The sequence below is a fragment of the Terrapene carolina genome, unplaced genomic scaffold, assembly GCF_002925995.2.
Source record: "Terrapene carolina triunguis isolate 2854851 unplaced genomic scaffold, T_m_triunguis-2.0 Scaffold93, whole genome shotgun sequence".
NCBI lineage: Eukaryota > Metazoa > Chordata > Testudines > Emydidae > Terrapene > Terrapene triunguis.
Window position 1 is genome coordinate 17,228,361 of NW_020664444.1, and position 8,085 is coordinate 17,236,445.

Here is an 8,085-nt window from a genome sequence, read left to right on the forward strand (position 1 = left end):
GGACTGGGACCAAGGGGTTCAGAGGGGGATCAGGGCTGGGGCAGGAGGTTGGGGTGCAGGAAGGGGTGCAGGCTCTGGCTGGGGGTGTGGGCTCTATGGTGGGGCTGGGGATGAGGGGTTGGGGGTGCAGGAGGGTGCTTCGGACTGGGACCAAGGGGTTTGGAGGGCAGGAGGGGGATCAGGGCTGGGGCAGGGGGTTGGGGTGGAGGAGGGGGTCAGGAGTGCAGGCTCCAGGCGGCACTTACCTCAAGCAGCTCCCAGAAGCAGTGGCATGTCCTTCCTCGGCTCTGAGCGCTGCCCTGTCTGCAGGTGCTGCCCCTGCAGGTCTCATTGGCTGTGGTTCCTGGCCAATGGGAGCTGCGGGGATGGCGCTTGGGGTGGGGGAAGCGTGCAGAGCCCCTTATCTGCCCCTACGCGTAGGAGCCAGAGGGGGGACATGCTGCTGCTTCTGGGAGCTGTGCGGAGAGGGGCAAGCCCCAGACCCCACTCCCCGGCGGGAGCTCAAGGGCCAGATTAAAATGTCTGGAGGGCCGGATGCGGCCCCCGGGCTGTAGTTTGCCCACTCCTGGGCTAGACATAACCGCTGCCAATGTGGCCATGGCCACACACAGCTGCTATGGTGCCAGGACCTGTCTGTCTAGGTGCTGGGAAGCACCTCCCAGCCACTACGCAGACAGGGGTGTTAAGTACAGTACTTAACACATGTTCGAACACACCCTTTATCCTGAAGACCAGGCCTCTCAGTCTTGGTGCTGGGCCCACTTTGTAATGCCTGGTGCTGGGGTTTATCTTGGCTGTATTTTGTTTTCTGCAGTGGTGGGGTTCTCTTTTCTCACCGTCTGAAGGTTTCCTGGCTGATTCTGTAGCTGAAGGGCCAATGCTTGATGCCAAGTATGTTATGTATTTCATGGAGACTTCTGAAATATATTCATATATTTTGATGTATAACATTATACAAAAAAGTGCTTCTGTTAGGTGCCTGTTCCCAGGGTGCTTTCCATAGTATTCAACTAAAAAACTGATCAAGTTTAGCTAAACAGAGGCCTCATGCTGCAGGGATGCAGCTGTGCCTGAAAGAAGCTCACTGCAAGTTGGGGATCATAGTACAATTCTCCCCCTGCTATGACTTATTTTCTCTCTTCCTTTGAAATATCTCTTAAGAATGCCACTAACTCATTACTAAACTGGAAAGACTTACACACTTGCATAACGTTACTGAACATTGTATGTGCATAAGATCATACAGCGAGTCTGGATCAGAATTAGGAAAAGAACTCAGAAGTTCTGAAAAACATTCCTGTACGCATGGCAAAAAGATAGCACGACAGGCACAAAAATAGGTCACGCAAGTCCTAGGGGCTTTACAAAAAAGTGCAGACTTAGTTATTGCCTTTAAAAAATTATAATCCAAACAGATTGAATTGTCTCTTCATTCAAGTTCTGTCTGCTCATGAATGTGTTCTATCCACCATTCCTCACCCACTGACATCAACAGGAGCATTGCCACTGACTTAAATGGGAGTGAGTCTTAGGGTTGCCAGATGTCCAGTTTTTGACCAGAACGCCAGGTCGAAAAGGAACCCTGCAGGCTCCAGTCAGCACTGCTGACCAGGTCATTAAAAATCCAGTTGGCATGGGGCTGACAGGCTCCCTACCTGGCTTTGCATGGCTCCCTTGAAGCAGCAACATGTCCCTGCTGCTCCTAGATGAAGGAATGGCCGGGGGGCTCCATGCACTGCCCCTGCCCTGCCCCGAGTTCTGGCTCTGCAGCTCCCATTGGCTGGGAACCACGGCCAATGGAGCTGCAGGGGCAGCGCCTGCGGGTGGAGGCAGCGCACAGAGCCGCCTGGTCACGCCTCCACCTAGGAGCCAAGGGACATGTCGCCACTTGTGAGGAGCTACCCGAGGTGAGCGTCGCCCAGATCTGGCACCCCGAAACCCCTCCTGCACCCCAACTTGCAGCCCTGAGCCCCCTCCTGCACCCCAAATCCCTCATCCCTGGCCTGTGCTGAAGCCCTCACCCACTCCCGCATCCCAACCCCCTGCCCCAGCTTGTGAAAATAAGCAAGTGAGAGAGGGATGGGGGATGGAGTGGGCAGGGGGCGGGGCCTCAGAGAGGGGGTGGGGCAGGGGTACAATTAGAAAGTTGGTAGCCCTAGAGTAAGATCAGGACCCAAAAGAGTCAATTTAATAGATCCTGCCTTCTGCCATATACAAATGCATTATAACAGGGTAGTCATTTGGATGGCTGAGCTAAACAAGACAATGAGGGCAAATTTTCCCCTTTCTTCCTTTAAGACTCAAATCCACAAATGTAAACTCTGAGAAGTGGGGCAAAGTAGGTTGAGAGGTGTCTTCTTTAGCTGTTTTTTTAAAATATTATTAAAATCAAAAACTTTTCATCTAAGCTGCCAAGGATTTGAAAATGTTATGTTTCTAAACAGATTAAAATTACAGGTCAGTTTATTTAATACACCTTTTATGATGTATCAGCTACTTGTATTTGATTCAATTCTGTTTGTTAATATAAATAAATGTGAACATTAATGCGTCTGAAAGCATTCAATAAAGAATTAGAATAAAACACATATTTTACTTGAAATGAATGATCCAATAACATTTGACAGCAAGGCTCCAGCTTACTCAGATACAGACAGCAAAGTTACTTTGGAATAATGGCTCCTACCCGTAGAATTTAGTGCTGGTTCTGTTCTGCATATTAGTTGTATAATGGCAGTGCTAGAGGCTCAGCTGAGATCAGGGCTGCAGTGAGCTAGGACTGTACACACACATAGTGAAACAGACCCTGCCCCCAAAGAACTATAGTTAAAATAGACAAAAAAGGCAAAAGGTAGAGAAACAACTTGTCCAAAGTCAGAAACAGAGCCAGGAGTAGAACCCAGGTTCCCTGAGCCCTGTTCAGTGTCCTATCTACTAGACGGCACCGTCTCTGTTCTTAAACATGCTATTATTAATTATGTATATTATCCTAGCCATTAGACCTTTATGTGAGCATGGCATGAGGTGCCCTTTTAACATGCAGAGGACAGGGAGAATTTTTACAAGTACCTTTTGAAAGTCTAAGGAAGAGCTAAGCTCTTTGCTCAACTGGAAAATTGTGACTTCTATAAATATTTGGATGAAAGAATAACCAGCAACCTTGAATAGTTAGTACAGGGTTGCCTGACATACATGATAAACTCTGTGACATGCAGTTCTAAAGGGCTACTGAAGCTTTGTTATTCTGATGGCAGAGGTTTATTTTGGCTGGTTACCAACCTGTTGGTGCTTTTACAAGCTTCTGAGATGGTTAAGGTGTGTTTATGTTGCATTAGATGCCCTTATTAAATGTACTGTTTCTGAATGAAATTTTAGAGTTATGCCATAAAAATACACCTTTCTTAAGGCCACATTCTTGGCATGACTGAAAAGCACTAGCCTGTAGCTATGTTGTACCACCAAATTAGGAACTGCTGTCACGCTGACCAAACTACACGCTGAAGCAAGGGAGTAGCGGGACTGAATGAAAAAAGGGTGAAGGACTGACCTATGTTGAGAAGTTCACTTGAAAGAATTTGATGTTTTTTTAAAATGTTGTATTGTGAAAGAACCACCAGAGAAAGAATGTCCCCTGAAATTTGGTGGCTGCTGCTGGATGGAGATTCAGCCCTGTGACGACAAAGCACACTGCAACAGGAGAGTCTGTGGTCAGCAGTCATTCAAACTCCTCTTTACTTGAGCCACTGGAGAAAAGTGTGTCGTACCAATAATGTGGAAAAAGCAAGACCACCTATGCTTTTGGAGGCTATGAATCCATGGAGTATCATTTAAAGTGATTTTAGATGCATGGCGTCCCACCTGGCAGAAGGCTGCTGTGATAATTGTATAGAGCTGGACAAAACATTTAAAATTTCTAGGTGTTCCAATAAAAAGGGACAATTTCCCACTAAAAATGTGTTCCTTTTCAACCAACTCTATAATTTAAAGAATGATTTTAGAGGAGCATTAACCTGATAATTTTGTGTCATGTGGAAAGTTATGCTTTTCTGGGAAGTTCAGAAGGATGGTGTTTTTAATTAGCAGTTGCACTGTTTCTTCCATTCAGGAAATTGTTCTTAGTGCTAAGAAAAGTAACACTTATAGAAAGAAATTCTTTATGATAAGGATGTCATTGGAAGAATAATTATTTAGACTGTAGTCTCTTCAAGGCGGGTACCATCTCTTATTCCATGTTTGCTCAATGCATAGCACAATGGGTTGTTCCTAGCCTCTACCACAGTAAAAATGAATTATTAGGCAACTGTGGCACAAGTAGCCTCTCTAGTGTACTGTGGAGTTAGGACTAGAGCTGGGCAATAGCAGTGAAATCATTTTTCAACAATACCAATAAGAAGCTTCATTTTATGTGATTTCAAACCTCCTGAAATGGATTGGAGATTATCCACAGTTCAACATCTGAAAGGTGATGTGCTGTCAACAGCAGGAATCAAACCCAGGATCTCAAGATCTCAATGCAGGAGCCTCACTTAAGCTTCAATACAGCTTTGATAGCTCAGAGCCACCAGGCAGATTCTCACACGTCTACTGCCCTACCACAAGAGGGGGCTAAAGAGCCATGCTGTTGTAGTTACAGACATAAAGAGTTGTTTCCATCCAGAAGTTTCCATCTGTGAAAACACATACTTGTGCAATGCACTTTAAAAAGCTCCAAGAGGAGGAAGAAAACTGCCCCTTGCGAAATATAGTCAGAAGCTCAGCTCTGACAGTCATTTATTATGTGGCCTTGGGCCACTTAAAATACACTCTTTTTCCCAGTGCAGAGGCATTAACACGTTTCTCTCAACCAGGTAATGTGTTAACGCTACAACGTGCTTTGTCTATACTAGGATGTTCACATACTTTTTCACCTAGCTAACATCTCTCTCTGTTATCCATATTTTAGACAAGGGGAAAACGGATTGCCTTATCTACTTCATAGAGTAGCTTGAAGATTAGTTAGTGTTCATAAAGCATTTTGAAAGCGTGTGTTTGGTATTGCTGAGGTAACCAATCACAAGTGAAAGATCTATGAAGTTTCTCCTTCCATCTGTGATTCATTACCACCTCATCATCCTGAAAGCCTATATCATTACGCAGTGGCGACTCACTCATGTCTGCTACAGAGAATCAATCAGAAAGGTGTGTTTAGCTATTAGAATGCAGTCAGTACAATTAGAAATTCTCTGACTAGAATCTCTTTCACAAATGATATGGCGGAATTTAGCACAAGTTTCATTTTACTTTAAATTAATATAATTTTTCTTTTCCTCTTCCAGGTAACTTTCATAAATCTAATTATGAAGTATTGCAGAAAAAAAGTCCTCTGTGCAAAGCTGCGCACAGGATTAAAGGAAAACTTTCAGGTCAAACATAATATAAACATTTCCTTACCTCTGCTACCAACTCTAGTTTACATTAAAGCTAAAAGATCAAATATTATTTTCAAGGTTTGTTTCCTTGTACCTTTCCATCAACTGAGACAGAAAAACTGTCTCACTTCTGTTTTATAAAGTTTTCACTCAGTTTCACAGACAGATACTTTTATTTAAACCCAATGCTGCACTGTTTCCATTGTAACTCTGCAGGAGAATACTTTAAAGGGTCCACCTGGTTAGAGTAAATTGCAGAATTAAGGACTCATTGTTTGATAAAATTTGACCTAGAATTTAGGGTTTGCAAGAATAAGTTTTACAAAACCTAAGATCAATACACTGAAAACACTGACTTCACTGGGATTCTGTCTGGGTGCACAGGCAGTCCACACTGACAGTCAAAGGATCTAGGTCTTTGTATTTGTTAGGTTGTGCTACTGCAGAACGAAATTTTTTTCTGCTCTTTGTTAAAAAATCTGTTTGGCCTATTCTTAGTTTAATGTTTATACAATCTGCTTCTTTGCAGTCATGAAAGCATAAATAGATCAGGTACAGTATACCCTTACTGAGACAGCGATCACAAGCATTTGCTAGTGCCTATAAAATACTAGACATTCTTTATAAATGCACAGCTGAACAAGAAGGAAGTTGTTACATCAGATTAATATTTAAAAGTACAGTCTGTGGGGTTGTTGCTGCTATACAAACATACAAAAAGTTTTCAAAGACAGAAGTTTGCAGCTATCCCTGAATACTTTTCAGTGTCCAGGTTAATTTAAAACAATTCTGAAGTCAAGATAGTTCACTAGAGTTTAGTCATTATTTTTTCTTTCCTTATACTGTTAAAAGTTAATGCACTGGTACTGTTTATACAAGTCCAGGTGTCATAGAATCATAGAATATCAGGGTTGGAAGGGACTTCAGGAGGTCATCTAGTCCAATCCCCAACTAAATCATCCCAGTCAGGGCTTTATTAAGCCTGCTCTTAAAAACCTCTAAGGAAGGAGATTCCACCACGTCCCTAGGTAACCCATTCCAGTGCTTCACCACCCTCCTAGTGAAAAAGTTTTTCCTAATATCCAACCTAAACCTCCCCCACTGCAACTTGAGACCATTACTCCTTGTTCTGTCAGTGTCCTTCACTATTAGGAGCAATCTTCTTAAAACAAGATATTTTGTCCAGTATAACAAATTAAATGAACGGTAACAAAATAAACAATTCCTTACAGTGCTTAGGATTCTCTAATCACATTTACCTACTCCTTGAGTCAGTTGGGTCAAGTCCCTTCCAGAGGCTTTTTGGGCCCTCCCCACAAATGTGTTCTCTGGATGATGTAATTTCATTGGCCATTCCTGGGGATTTTAATACCTTAGGCAGGTCCCAGAAACCACCTTTTTAAAGGTACACTGTCCTTATTTCCCTATAAGCCAAAAATCATTAATAAAAACTCATCAGAGAAAAGCCTCTCATGTTCCAAAGCTTGAGTCAGAGAGTTTATTCCAGCTGTGTCCAGCTAGCAGCCCTAGTGAGCTAGCTACCTGGGGCCAGCTATCACTTTGTTGTTCCCCTGGATTTCTGGCAGGTCACTCCACTCTGCTGACTTCTAACTCCCTGCTCTGATGGGTTTTAGGAGCTGAAGGCCCACTATCCACCCTAACTATCCCTTATGTGAGCTGGCATGAGCTGGCTTTCTCTTTGGAGGAGAATATACCCAGAGAGAGACCCAAATTCTCAGAAGGAAAGAGAAAAATACAGAGAGCTGGAGATGAAATGCTGGAAGCTGAGTATCTCATGAGACAGGCAAGATTCCTCCACTAGCACTAGACAGTGCTATGCTGACCATTTAGGCATTACTGACCTCTGGGACAAGGGAAATAAGGGCTGAGATCTAATCCGCCTCCCTTCCTTCAAAAGCCTCCACTCTGAGCTCCCTTAAGAGTCCCAAAGGTCCATATTAGAGCCTCAGTTTTGACCCAAATAACTTTGTTTTCCCAACCATCCCCAATTCCAGCTGAACTCCTAACAAAACTCTTAGATCCCAAGATAAGGAAGGGTGCCAGATACTAGTCTGTTAAACAGGAAGGTTATGTTTGGTACAATGAATAGGAATTTGCTGGGAAAGGTACAGTTTGCTGCTCCAGTGACTATGGGATTTCCTTGTGACCTCTTCCAAGTAGGCAAGGCACTGCAGGAGAGAGAGAACTTTCTCTGGGTTTGAAGTAATTCAGTCCAGCCTGATTTTTCACATGGTTTTGAATTTCATAATTGGGCAGGGCGCCTCTCAGTCTGTACAGACAGACAGAGACTGTATGGGCAGGACACCTCTCAGGCTGTACAGACAGATACACACTGTATGGGTAGGACGCCTCTCAGGCTGTACAGAGAGACACGCTGCGTGGGCAGGACGCCCCTTGGGCTGTACAGACAGACACACACTGTACGGGCAGCACGCCCCTCGGTCTGTACAGAGACACACACACTGTATGGGCAGCACGCCCCTCAGGCTGTACAGACAGACACACTGCATGGGCAGGACGCCCCTCGGTCTGTACAGACAGACACACACTGTACAGGCAGCACGCCCCTCGGTCTGTACAGACAGACACGTACGGGCAGGACTCCCCTTGGTCTGTACAGACAGACACACACTGTATGGGCAGGACGCCTCTCAGG